This window comes from Callospermophilus lateralis, unplaced genomic scaffold (assembly GCF_048772815.1).
Source record: "Callospermophilus lateralis isolate mCalLat2 unplaced genomic scaffold, mCalLat2.hap1 Scaffold_917, whole genome shotgun sequence".
Classification (NCBI taxonomy): Eukaryota; Metazoa; Chordata; class Mammalia; order Rodentia; family Sciuridae; genus Callospermophilus; species Callospermophilus lateralis.
The window spans coordinates 370838-386600 of record NW_027517312.1 but is presented as its reverse complement, the minus strand read 5'-3'; positions in this window follow the sequence as shown (position 1 = coordinate 386600).

Genomic DNA, 15763 nt, shown 5'->3' with positions numbered 1-15763 from the left:
CCTATATCCTTTTAACTTTTCAAAGATCTTTACCTAATATTTTGTTCTTAGATATTTTTTTAAGTTACATAATATATATTTTTTTCTTTTCCTTATGGATAACCCAGGGCTTTCACTGTCTTTGGATCCCTTTAAAAAATAAATAATCATTTTAGGAATTTTGTATCCATGCTCATGAGAAAATTTTATTCCTTGTCCTGTGTAAACTTAGGATTTTGTTTTAAATTTCCTTATCTCACCTTAATTTAGGAGTGGGACCTTCACTTTATGTTTCTTTATCATCCTCAGACCAAAGTGTAAAGACCTTTTTATGTTTCTCTGAGTTTGTTTAATATTAAGTTATTCTAAAGAGACAAATATGTGATTTTTGTATGTCAAATAACCTTTGAACTTCTGTTCTCTTACACATTCATTAATTTTGTTTATAAAAAATACAAAAAATGAGTCAAAAACATTTATAGATACAATAGTAATTTCTGTGAGCCTACTGTAGGATAAATTAATTATATAAATAAATTATCAGTTGTTATTGAGATGCAAATGAAATCAAAACTTAATACATCATTGACTTGATGAGCCTACACATTCTTGTTAATTGTTTTGAGAGATAACATGCAAATATCAAACTATTCAGAGAAACTGCTCATAACCAGACACTTCGTACACTAAAGATATAGAGTAACATTGAAAACAAAACAAAAACAGGAAACAAAAAATAGCAAAAATCTCTCCAATAAGACTCCCAAATAGGGAAAAAATCTTTTTATGTTTGTGATCATATTTAATCTGAATTTTGTAGACTTGCTCTGTATTTCATGTATTGCTTTTCCATTCATATGAAGGCTTAACTATAAAGGCTTAAAGGATTGGAAAGGAAATTTCAAAAACAGAGTTTCACAATTGAAAAAATATTTCTATTTATTTGTGTTGGGTACTCAGATCTCTTTATTTCCATACTTATCTAAAGCATTAAAAAAAAGAATATTAACAGGTAATACTTGGTTCTCAAGTATAACTCTAAGCACTCACTCATCCCTGAATTCATTTAATCCTACATGTGCTTTATTTTACATCCATACACCAAGCTTTCTCAAAGGAGGAGATAACAGAAACACAAATAACTCAAAGAGGCAGTTTGCCCTTCAAGAGGGAATTCATCAGATTGGGAAAGGCAGCAGCATAGATTTTCCAGGAGGAAAAAAATAAAACGAACCAAACAAAAACCCTGAGAATTCTTGGACGCTTTGCCATGAAAATGCCAGTCCCAAGTGGAGTCGACCTGTGTACCAAGGTTGGGCCAACCATTAACTAATGCATCCTTATCACCATAACCCCTCACCATTATTAAATTCCACATACGTAGGCATAGGTTTCCTTGTGAGTAATTTAATAATTATTTTTGTAGGAGTAGCCGATCAATAGTTCTTTTCCATAAGTTTCTAGATTTTTTAATCACCATGTTTCAGATGTTATGTTTTAATCTTAATTATTCCTTTCAACTCTTTTATTTTCAAATATGCTTTGAAACATATACCCTAAGGCAGCTTTCAATGTCTTGACCTCATGACGTGAGATCATTACTTATTGTTGGTTTTGTCCTAAGGATTTACATAAGATGCTTTTCCTTTAGAGCACTGGCTGAGGGCAGGGGTGGATTTTGATTTTTTCTTTTCTTCATGAGCTCTGAAGTCATCGAAGTACAGTTTAATCTGGAGTTTTATATTTTTTTCTTGCTTAAAGAATGTCTTCAGAGTTACAAAGTCAATGCTAACTCAGCTATTTAGTTTGAAAAAGCATGTCAACAGAGATGCAGGTAAATCTTCAATGTAGAATTTGTTTAAAAATAAGTATTATGTGGGCTGGGGTTGTGGCTCAGAGATAGAGTGCTAGGCTAGCATGTGTGAGGCCCTGAGTTCGATTCTTAATGCCACATGCAAACAAATCAAATAAAAGTCCATTAACAACAACAAAAAATTTTAAAAAACCTAAGTATTATATAAAAATCTTTTGAGTTTTACTTCCTCAGTCACTCCTGGATTTCATCCAAATTAATGCTGCTAATCAAGTTTTAAGAGAAGAATAATGGCTATGAGGAAATATAACTATGTTGACAGCTAAGCGATAGATATGAGATAGTAAAAGAGCTTAGAAAAGTAATTTGAATTTGTGTTCAATTTCATACATTCTAAAATATATACAAAGTTTTAGAAAGGAAGAGACCATGATTCTGGAAGGAAAGCCTAGGAAATCATCTATATTAATTGCAGTTATGGAAAATTGTCATCTAAAAAAATTAAAATCAAAATAAAGAGGAATGGGATGCCAAGTTTGCAGTAATGAATTTTACCACATCTAGATGAAATAATTAAAGCACCTTGGCATTATGACCAGGTGGATGATGAGGTGATAATAAGAAGTCCGAGTATACTCTGCGGGTGTGTCTAAGTGTGTTCCATGATACAGATGGTAAAAAGTATGAACTACACTAATAAAATCATGTTGAGAAAATTTAGTGTTTAGGGAATATTTTTGTATTGTATATTTATAGTAAATCTGAAACAAATTCCAGAAATACTGTAAAGTACAAGTGTTATTAAAAGTTAGAATTTGTTTAACATTGAGATGGATTAGGGAAAGTATAAAAAGCTGTTTCTAATAATATTAATAAAACTTGAAGTTTTAAGAGAAAAAAGGTAGTTTTGAACACACAGAATATAAAATGTAGGAAAACATCATCATATATGCATTTGAACAAATATATGCTCACAGGAAACATTTTATTATTATCAAAATATTTGTATATGAAAACATAAATATATGTATTTATCAATGAAAGAATTCTGAAAACTCAATAAAAAATATTAAAATAGGCAAAAAGTATAAAGAGGAAATTCATGAAGAATAATAGAGACAACACATATTTAAGATTTACAATCTATGGTAATCAAAAAGATAAATTTACAACAAAAATAAAATATTTTTTCCATCCACTAGATGGAAAAATTTTATATATTCTCAGATCCCATTTACCTAATATGTCTTCAGAGGAATCCATTGAATATCTGCACTTTTAAAATTCAGAAGAATAGCTTCCACACATGAGTACTAAATGAGAAATTCCTAGAAAGGGCCTGGATATATAAATTTTAAATAAACATGATCAGGCAAACTTGAAACCCATGGTCTATATTGAAACTCTGGAAAGATAATGAAATACCTGTGCTAGCTTTCCGGTATGCATTTCATTATAGTGAAATACAGTGAGATAATCAATTTTTAAAGAGAAGAATCTCACTTTGACTCACTGTTTTGAAGCTTCCAATCCATGATTGATTGGTCCCTTTGCTCTCTGTCTGTGGTGAGGCTGCAGTCATTATGGCAACCATGTATGGAAGAACAAATCCTCTCACCTTATGGCTAGGAAGCAGAAAGTAGAGGAAGGAGGGTGTTCCAGGTCTCACAGTTCCTTCCTAGGGTACTCCCTCAATGATGTAAAGATCTCCCACTAGGCCCCACCTCTTAAAGTTTTTACCATCTTCCAATAGTGCCACTCTGGGAACCCAGTTTAATAGATGAGCCTTTGGGAGCAATTCAAGATCCAAACTGTAGCAATACCATAAACCATTAGCAGCATTGTTTTCTTTGTATTAAGATTGAATTAACTTAATTTTATTTATTAAACTCTTGTGTTTTTTTTCTCAAGTGCTTCCAAAAAAACATTTATTACTTTTATAGCAAGAAAATACAAAAAGCTACAATAAATATAGCAGATGAAAACATGGAAGAAAATGAAAGTTGGAATATATAAAAATGAGAAAGCCCTCGTGTAAATAATAACAAATGAAAGTTAAACTTAAAAACTGGAAAAAATATATATTGAATAATTACATTCACAGACTGATATCTTTAATCTTTAAAAAAATCTCTTACAGCTATAATAAAGGAAAAGAAACCAATAAGATAAATGTACAAAGTAAAAAAAAAAGAGAGAGAAATGAACGAAAATGTAAAAAGATGACCAAAAATATATAAAGTATGCAAGCTCAACAACAGACAATATGATTAAAACATTGTGGTGCCTTTTAAACGTCAATTCCTTTGAGATTTTCACTGTCATACATAGAAAAAGTCTATCAAAAAGCATTTTAATTTATCCAAACTTTAGTTAAGATTCTGGCAATATACACCTATAGATTTAATAGTATATCCACCCATAGGAACCATTCTAAAGAAAGAACCAACCATGTTAACAAAAGGTTTATGTATTTAATCTGAAGTATATTAATTAAAATTTGAAAGTATTCACTTTTCCCCCAAAAGGTTTTTAACATTCATAATGTATGACATCTATGATGCAACTATTTAAATCTCTTTTCAGGGATGTTTAATGAATGGAGAAGTGCTCAGAAGATAATGTTAAAAATAAAATAAGATGCTGAATTGTACATAGAAATTTCCCACTTTTGAAATGTAATATCAGAAATGATGTCTCTGCTAGGTGGTCAATCTGCAATAGTTTTAATACCTCTCTTTGTAATTTCCTAGAAGGTCTAACTTTTAAATAATTGGGCACATATCAGAAACAAAATAAATACAAAGTAATAAGACAAAGAAAAATAAAACTATAGAGCAATAGTTTTAATTTTTTACTCAGACAAAAAATATTGCAACACATTTAAGTACATTCTTCCTGGATGAAAAAATTTGCCAATAAAGATTCAATCTCAGAATGTAAATGGTATTGTTAAGTTATTAACATTCCTTAGGTATATTTGTCTTCTTTGGTGAGAAACAGGCATGATATATATATATATATATATATATATATATATATATATATATATAGAGAGAGAGAGAGAGAGAGAGAGAGAGAGAGAGAGAGAGAGAGAGAGGGAGAGACAGAGAGAGGAGAGAGATATTGATTCCTAAAACAGAAAAGTCATTATGGAAACAGGTCATTGAAAACTTGAAACAGGTCATTGAAAATTTGAGTTTCTAATAATCCTGAATGGTGGAGAATGTTCTGCTAAATGCTCTCTTTGTCATTAGCACTTTTTCTATAAGAATGCACAGCTGATAGCGTTATATCAGATTAACATACAGAATTTCTGTTCACTCATTCATTTTTCTTAATTTTCTAAGCATCATATACATTAAATATGTTGGATTATGAAGGAATATTCAATGAATAAGATATGATACTTGTCCTGGGAAAGATGTAGATTTCAGGTCATGACACATTATATATACTATAGAAGAGCCAGTTTGGGTGGCAAATGTCTGTAATCCCAGCGATTCAGAATGCTTAGCCAGGACAATCACAAGTTTGAGGTCAGTCTCAGTCACTTAGGAAAACACATTTCAAAAATAACCAACTAAATAAAATAAAATAAAAAATAAAAATAGCTGCTGGGCTGGGGTTGTGGCTTATTGGCAGAGCGCTTGCCTCACACATGTGAGGCACTGGGTTTCATCCTCAGCACAACATAAAAATAAATAACAAAATAAAGATATTGAGTCCATGTATAACTAAAATAATTTTAAAATAAATACATACAAATAACATAAAAATAAAAAGAGCTAAGGATGTAGCTTAGTGGCAAAGAAGCCCGGGGTTTAATCCCTAGTACTACACATAAATAAATTAGAAAACAAACAAACAAATAAATATATGCTGTAGAAATACAAATATCAAAATATAATACGTTGTCAAAGCATTCTTTGAGTGTGTGTGTGTGTGTGCGCGCGCGCGTGCGCGCGCGCGTGCGCGCGCGGACGTGCACACGCACGCGTGTGCGCACAGTTACTAATAATTATACCTAGGAGTACTAGAACACTGTGCTTCACCTCCAGCCCTTATTTATTTATTTATTTTTAATTTACTATTTGTATTCTATTTATTTCGAGATAGAATCTCACTACATTTCTGAGGCTGGCCTTGAAATTGGGATTCTCCTCCCTCAGCCTTCCAAGTCATTGGGATTACAAGGATTTGCCACTACGCCCAGTTTACCAATACATTCTTAATGAATGAATAAAGATGGTGGAGGACATCTTTATTTTATCCATTCCACTAACTACTTAATATGTAGCTAAGATGGTTGGTTTCCTATGTAAATAGATCTTCTATTAACCATAAAAAAGGGAATTTTTCCTTTTATATAAAAAAAATACATGCATTTGTATGATTTCAACAAATGGAAGAAAGTAGAGCCTTATTTTTAAGGGAGATATATAATTAAGAGTTAAATAGGTGTGGCTTACCTTCCACCTCATTCTGAGTCATAAAGATAACAATTTCACTTTGAGTGAATGATGGTTAGATTTTTTCCTTTTCCTATTTCTTAAATTAAATTTGGATTAGCCCCTATTTGCCTCCATAACTGAATATCTCATTTTAGACTCTTAAGATAAGGTCACTTTATTATAGAGCTGACGTGAGAAGATGGCCAGTGGAAACAGTGCTCAGGAAGGTTTTGTGTGCCTGACACTTATGATTTATGTTACTATGCTCTTTTGGTTCATTATTAAATGCATGCTGCAACAGGTATACTTTCTTCCCCTAACTTGACATTAGCTGTCATATTCAAAGCAGTGTCCTTTAATAAGTCAATTGTGTCATCAGAGCAACCACTATCTTTAGTGTCTTTTCTTTCTCCAAGGAGCTAACAATAGTAAGATATCAATGTCTCCTTCCAATATTAGAGATTCCTAGTTCCTATTGTTAGAAAATAGGCATTCTTCTATTACTGGCATATTTGCCAGATTGAGAGCTGAGTACCTGGTGCAAGAGGATGTGTAATTTTCCTCAACCAATAAGACCACATCTGGTATAGCAGCTGCAATTGGAGGCTGTCCTATTTAGGATTACCATATTCTACTACCATTCTTCAGAGTCCTCTGTCTTATGCATAGTCCAACTAGAAGAACTGAGCAAGGTCTTATGAGAATCAGAACCTTTTCAATCTTTCAAGGCCTTAATGGTGAAACTATTCTTTAAAGTTCCTCTAGAAATGTTGTATGGCTTTTGGTTTATTATCTTCCTAGGCTGAGGCAGTTCTAGGCTTTTCATTTGGCTTTCCCACAATAAAAACCTGATTATACAAATGGCAAAATCAGTGTGATGTTTCTACCAGGATCTGAGTGTGTTTATTTCAGTTAGAGGTTCTGGAACTGGGGAAATAAACAATGAATGGGTTCAGATACCCACTGAGATCACTGTGAGATGGACCATGGATCACCTGGCTCTCTTAAGTCCTTACTCTGACCAGTAGACCACAGTGACATTTCCCTTCTCTTGGAATCAGCATTAGTAAAGACCCAGCTGTCCCAGAGGTCTGATTTTCTATTCCCCAAGACAAAATATCCTGGGTAAAATCCACTGGATCTCATTGGATAAGGCTGAGAGAACAATTAATCATATGCATTTTTGGCAGCATGACAGGGTTCTTTGTCAAGGAGATCTAATCTCCCTTTCATTCAAGGAATTTTGAATCTTTGAATTGGCTCAAGTTTGAAAATTTATTGACAGTCTATGATGTTCTTTTATGGTTCAGATTAGTCTTTTGTTCACTTAACTTACAACTTTTCTGCCTATGAAGATCAAGAGAGAATTTAAAAGTGTTCCCATTTCATTTCTAGAGATACTGTGATCAACTAGACAACACTATGAATTTGTGCATGTCAGATTATTCTGTTTGCTACTTCAAACATGGAGAGAGAGAGAGAGAGAGAGAGAGAGAGAGAGAGAGGAAGAGGAATTTAAATAAATACTCATAAAAAATAATATACTGATATTAGGATTGCTCCAAAACCTGCAAGATGTTACAGTGGTGTAGGAATCACAAGGAGAACCAATGTTCCAGTTCAGAGGATGTCAGAAGAGGTAATGATGCAGATGAAGTGTGAAGGCAATCAGCTGGAGAATTTTCTCTTCCTATGTAAAAGCTGATCTTTTTGTCTTTTTAGCACTTCAGCTGATTGGAGGATTCTCAACAACATTGTGAAAGATAATCTGTTTTAGTCCACTGATTAGAATTTAGTTTAATGTTAAAATCTACTAATTTAGATGCTAATCTCATCTGTAAACACTCTAGCAGAAGCACCCAGAATGTTTGACCAAATAGCTGGGCACCAAGTGGCCTACCCATATTGACATATGAAATTAACCATAATATCTTGTAAGTACAAAATCCTTATCATCATCCAAGAACTATTCTGTACTTACCTTGATGATCCAATTTTTGAGCAATTAATGTCAGGAAAAAAAAAGTGGGGTGACTTTTCCTGTGGCAAGAAATCCATAGCTTAAGACTACTGGCTAGTTTTGTTGTTGTTGTTGTTTTGTTAGTTTTACATTAGGAACAAAAAGAGAAAAGAAATGGGCTATGAATATGAAAGTCAAAGAGCTAATTACCCTAATATTCAAAATTACTACGTCTTTGTTTACTTTTATACTTAGTTGTCCTAAGCAACTTAGTGAGACACAGTTTCAAAATAAAAACATAAAAAGGGCTGGGGACTTAGTGGTAAAGTACCCCTGGGTTTATTCCCCAGTACCCCCCAAAATAAATAAATAAATTAACAAACAAACTAATAAATAAAATAAAATAAAGAGAAAGAAAAGAAAAATGTGTATCTTTGTCCTTAGTTTTCTTAGCTTCATTACCTTCTAAAGATTTAATTTTCTTTATTCTAGTAAGTCACTAGGCTTCTTTAATTGGTCTTTCCTCTTTTTGGACTCAACCTTTATCTTTCAAATACTGTTTTTAATCTCCATTTCTTCTCTCCTCTCCTGGTGGAACAGTGTTTGGAATTTGTGTTAGTTTCTGCTTCCAGAAATTATAGCAGAGTGAGCTGAAAGTTTTATACAATTTGCTTCTGCTCACTGTCACTAATGTTATTTTTGAATGAGGGCTAGTGTTGGTCACTACAATAAAAGCATATTCCTGAATTCTCTGGGCCTAGGCTAAAGGATCTTTATACGGGGAGGAATTGAGTTTGATTCTTCCCATGCAACTATGCTAAAACCAACTGAGGAAAACCCCAAACCAAATGTGATTTTGAGCTGTGTAACCTGCTCATACACCATCTGCTTTAGATTTAAGAACAAAGCTGTGGCTACATCATCTCAGGAACTTCAGTTTGTTGGTTTGTTTTTTGTTTTTGTTATTTTTAGATACACATGAAAATAGAGTGGTTTTTTATTTTATTTATTTATTTTTTTACATATTATACACACATGGAGTATACTTACTCTAATTAGGATTCCATTCTTGGAATTGTACATGATGAGGAGTTTCACTGGTTGTGTGTTCATATATGAACATATGAATTTTATGTCTGATTTTTTCCACTGTATTTCCTATTCCCATTCCCCCATTCCCTTCATTCCCCTTTGTCTAATTCCATGAACTTCTATTCTCTACCTGCCCCTCATTGTGTGTCAGCATCAGCATACCAGAGAGAACATTCTTCCTAAAAACACAACAATGGAACATTGTTTTTACTTTGGCAGTTATATCTCTGTTTCATTTGATGACAAAAAGAAAAGAAAAAAATGACACAAAACAAGCAATGGACAGAAATTGTCTGGAAGGCCTTCTCCAGAGACTGCTGCATTCAAGGTGCTCCTGGAAGACTTCTATCAAATTCACATTTATACTGGGTCTGTTTGGTATCGTACCTTAATGTGACAAAGGTTTCTCTTAAAGTCTCTCTTTGTGGTAGCATTTGGCCTTCCATTCTTATCTTCTCAATATGTGAAATGCATGCACACACACACACACACACACACACACAAACACACACAAGCACTTAGCATTTCATTTACTGAATAGGATTCAGGCCTATTTCAACACTGGACCTGGAAACTCCCATCAGTCTTGTCAGTTCTTTAATTAATTTGACATTTAAAGAACCTGTATTTTTCTCAATATTTTAAATTGTTCTCAGAAATATGGTCAACCTGAATAACAACCTACGATTATGAAAAATATAATTCTATCACTGATTTCATATTTTCTTGGCTACAAGAAGAAAATTAGCATATCCTTAAAAGATAAATATAATAATTTAAATGAGTGATATTTAAGCTCCTCCCATTTGCACATATTTATGAAAGTGTTTTTTTTTTTCTTTATATAAACAAATACTATTTACCAAGATAAATAAAAGAGCTACAACTCCTCTGTCTGCTATTCAATCAAATCTCTTATTTGAACAGTGACCTTTTGCTGAAGTCCTGGTCTTCTCTCATGTCTAATACATTATCCACCTTTGCAAGCTAGTGCCGGTAATGCTGAATATGAAAGAGACATTTCTGTCTAAAGAGTATTCTGAATATTACATACAACCAAGGAATAGCATGGTACTTGATCATCAGAATAATATATTATTTGATAGTGAGTGTACAATGGCAATACTTTGACTTATTTCTTAGTGAGAAATGAAGACTATTTTCCAGTGTAAGTAATAAATGATGTGTTCTCAACCCTCATGCCCCAAAGGCATATCTTTTGTGATTTTTGCCTGTACAATCCTTATACCTGTTCTCCTGTGTCCTAATACGGGCTTCCCCTCCTTACCATTATTTCATTAATTGACTCCATACAGCAATATTTGCATATAATACCATTGACATTACAGGTGCATTCATATTTCAAGATATTTAAAGACTTATAGTTGCTTTCATGATTATCTGAAATTTCCACCTGGAAGTTTAAAAATTTGTTAAAGAAGATTCTTCCTCCTGGAATTCAATGTGACATCCTTTTAATATAGTTAATCTATATATTCATTTGGAATAAACAGCTAAAGCTCTCAATTCATATATATGACAGTATGCACAGATGCCCTTTGAGCATCATTAGCCACACTCCCAACATATTTATGTTTATTGCTGAAACATGAGTTTCAGCATCTTCCAGCAGACACTTTGATCAATAGTATATCACTTATTATGAGAGATAATTTAATTGATTTCCTTAGTGTTGCTATATCATTGCTGGAGAGGATAGTTCCACATTTCAACCAGGACTATATAAATCATCACTTCTTAAGATGGCCAGTGTCTCATTGGGGTGTTCTTCTTCATACCCAGGAGGATATAAGTCACCCTGAAACTTAAAATCTTAAATAATTAGCAAATAACAAAATACAAATAGCAAGAAATATATTTAAATAGCAAAGCCACTGATAGATCTTGTCCACATGGGCGCTGGAACTACATAATGAAGAGTTGGCTCTGGTGGTTTATTTAAGGGGTTACATCAAAGGCAAGGATAAGATTTCAAGGGCAGAGTCTTGCTTCCAGATGTCTTGCAGTCAGCAGGTTGATTGGCGTCTTTTCAGGTCACACCCATCTCAGGTTCCATGTGGGCCACAGCAGAGTGGGATAGGAATTCACAATGTCCCTGGGCAATTGACCAGAGAAAATGTCCACTGGTCATTCCTAGACACAAGATGTATTTATCCATTAGGCTTCCCTGCGCTGTGACCCACATGCAACCCATGGATGGCTCGTGACAACTTCTGATGCGATAACATTTTATTTATTATTCTTCCTTTTAACAATATTCATTAAAAACAAACATGCCCCTACATACACGAAAACATCCTCTGTTCAACCTTAGATGTGATAGTGAAGTGACTTAGAAAAGCAACTTACTTATCATTGCTACAAACTGACACACTGCTCTCAAGAAAACTTCTCTTGATTAAGGTATGACAGTTTTTCTGTCCCATCATAGCTGGTGGTGATAAAGGGGACACACTATATCTGGAGAAGGGAATATAAAATAATTGGTTCTGGGCCAACCTAAGCTGCTTCATGCCATCAACCTCTTCACATTTGGATCCAAATTAAAATCTAATTTATGGAGGGTTTAAATTTAAAAAGCACACTTAATTCCTTCAATTTGCAGAACGATTCCATTCCATTAGGCAACTAATTTCTACCTGTCAGATTTGGAATGAAAGTGGTCTCTCTCAGGAGGAAACTTTTCACTTGTAGTAATTAGGTATGGGGAGTCCGTGATGATGCCTGTGTCTGATAGCTGCTTGTGCTTAACTCTCTAAGCTTCTGAACCCTTGGGTAAACTCAATTGAAGTGTCAGCTTCAACACTTGCCTGATAGGGAAAGCTAAAATGAGGTTACATATTTCATAATTAAATAACACAACTACTTCAATTTTTATTAGAGAATCATGAAAGGTTACCTTATATAAAGTCCAAGAGCATAAATCCCTTTGTTGATCTATTATTCTAATAAGTTCCTGAAGAAAATCTGAAGAGGTCTTGATTACAATTAGATAAAAGCTGGGAGATTGTACATGTTCAACAGGATCAAAGTAATGACTAGAATTAGCAAGTGCGATGAACAGCAACAGCTATGTCTAGATCCTCACTTTGATCTTATTTCTTGACTTGAGTGAAGTGGTATGTTACAACGCAGAAGCCCTGTGTTGGTAGACAGGAGACTTGGTACCAAGCTATGCCACTTTCACAAAGCATTTGATGTAGCCTAGCTTTATCATTGTACCAATAAAGTGGGTTTTTTTTCTTTTAAAATTCTGCAGAAAACAAAACAAAAAATAAATAAATGTATGGGTTGATTACTTTATCACAAAAGCATTTATCATATTCAGTGATGATTACAAAGGTTATCATTATACTACCGATATAGTTTACCATAAACTCTTTTTATCCAAACTTAATCAATAATAACAACAACAAAAAAAACTGTCTTACTATGTCTCAGTGTTAATTATCAAACACCTTCCTTCCTTCCTTCCTTTCTTAAGTCATTTTGATATAGGTGAATGTGTGATATGAGTGTTATTTGAAATAGTAAAATGATCCTGAGGGATATTTTTAATATTCACATTTTTATTGACACAAAATAACATTTAGAAATGAAAATATGTTGGGTGATGTTTAAAGTCAAGCTAGTAATTGTGTTAAATGTTTCTTAAAATATAATTGAATGTGGATTGCATTAACAAAGAATTTATAATTTTTTCCATAATAGCTAAACCAATTCACGTTTCCAATTACAATATATGCAATGTTTCAGTTAGGAGGAATAAGTTCTGAGGTTCTATGGCATAATATGGTGAATACAGCTAAGAGTAATGCATTGTATTTTTCCAAATATCTAGAAGAGAGGATTTTTAATATACTCAATATGAAGAAATGACAAAAGTTTAAGATAATACACATGCTAATTACCCATATTTGATTGTTACACAATATATACACAAATTAAAGGATCATACAGTACCTCATAAATGTGTACAATCATGTGTTAATCAAAAATTTTTCAAAAGAAACAAATTCATAATTTTTAAGACCTATAAACACAAGTCATTTGAAGGCAAAGTAAAAGTTGTGAATTTAGTGAACAGGAGCATTTTCATATGAGGTCTATACAACTGTATATTTTTAAAATGTAAATTTAAAATGTCTGAATATCTACCTCAAAGTAGAAATGGGCTTTTCAATATATTCAGTATAAAGTATTGTTCATATACCAGCTCAGGACATTTTGTTTTCAGTGTCTCATATCCTAATTGATTCTCTTAAGAAAGATGAATAGTGATTTATGATGCTCATGCAAAACTCCTTCATTTTCAAATCATTTTTGCATGATTAATTCATAAATAAATGACTGTATTAAAAATAAAGACAATCTAAAAATCAATGTCATCATTTAAATAAACTTACAAAGATAGGGCAGAAAGTAAGAGATGTATTGGGGCTTTTTGTAGCACTACATGTATCACTGGTATGAAAATTTTCTGATTTTCTATATGATTAATGAGATGAATGTCATAGGGCCATTTTAAATATTAAAAATTAAGCATAATTATTAATAAAAATTCAGATTCTTTTGGGTTAAAATAAAGGCTTAATACTTTCAGTACTTAATTGCAATGTTCATACAAGAGTATATGTAATGTGTATATATATTTGGCTGAAAACAACAGAGGATAAGAATTGTCCACATACTTAAAATCAAAATTTCTGCTAAATAAAATGTATAGGATTCAGGGAATCCTTTAATTCAAGTCCCTACTCAGACATTCATTTCTTAGAATGTCTACTCTTGATCCCTGGTAGAAAAATAGAATATATATACACACACACAAACACACACACAGAGACACACACACATATATGTGTATATATACACACACACATATATATACATACACACATGTGTATATATATATATATATATATATATATATATATATATATATATATATATATATATTTATCTTTCTTTATTACTCTATTTAGTCCTTATTCCTAATATTATATTATAATTTTTTGTTTAATGCCTCATTACTTTAGATTATAAATGTTGTTTTTACTGCTGATCACTACTAGATCCTACAAGTGGCATAATATAGAATATTTATTAAATGAATAGAGAGTGTTCTATGCACCAAGAAACCATTCACCCATGAAGCAAGTAATAATCACATGATCAATGATGAACTCAAAATCTCACAAGTTTTGGTCATGAGGGACATGGACAAACCAACATTCCTGATGATCACAGATGGGAACATTCTCAACAAAATACTAGCAACATGAAGTCTACAGCACGTTAAAAATATCATTCAATATTATCATATGGTATTCACTCCTGGGGAACAAGAATGATTTGACATATGTAAATCAATAAATACAACCTGACACATAATAGAAAATATGGTGCATGGCTCCCTAAGGCTTCCAATGTGTATCAAACTAATCTATGTTGCATGCTTCTGTTTTGAACTAGTTTTCAAAGCATTTATGCTTACTTATTTCTCAAATCTTGGATTTATTGAGATGACATCTTACTGGAGTTAATGTTAAGTCTTTTGTGTAACTGAATACACAAAAATAAAGCCATGGTAATGATAAAAACAAGCAAACAAATAAAATCATTTCCTTTATTAGTACCAAAATCAGTACTGAGGGTAGTATAATGATTCAATTACAGAAGAAATGTCAGCTAAATATAATAACAATATAACACTCTGGAGTAATCCACTTGAATAATGTGACTCTCACAAAACCTAACAGTAAAAATCAAATGCTGAGTTCAATATAATATTTTCTTTTATGATTTTAAATAATTTTTTGCTCTTCTTTTTGTCCATATCTCTGGTCTTCCATATCTAATTATTTTACTTACTACTAAAAAAATCCATTAGTATTTCCTTTAGTAATATTTTGCTGGTGTAAAATTCTCCTAAGTTTTTTTTCCCTGGGAGAAAATGTTCTAATCTAAATTTTTAATGAATTTTTTTTAAAGTACATCATTCCAAGATAATCATTTTTCTTTCAGAACTTTAAATTTTACTGCTTCCAGCTGGCATTATTTTTTTCATTAGTTAAAATTTAGTAATCTATACATTGCTCCTTGAAAGTAATCTCCTTTTTCTTTGCTTATTTGCAAGACTTTTCCTTTATGTTTATTTTACATTGGTTTTATTATGCTTCAGGTATATCTTTCTTTTTCATTTATCCTACTTGGATACTTAAATCAGTGTTATTGTTGCTTTTTTCTTTCAGCAAATATGTAAAATTCTTAGTCATTATACCTAAAAATGTTTCTTATATTCTATTGTCTCTTTTATTCCCTTCCATGATTCCGTTCAAATTTATGATAGAGCTTCTCCGTAGAAGCTGAATATTTCTTACCTGTTGTCCTCTGTATTTTCCATCCCTTTGTTTCTATATAATTTATTCTAATATTTAGATT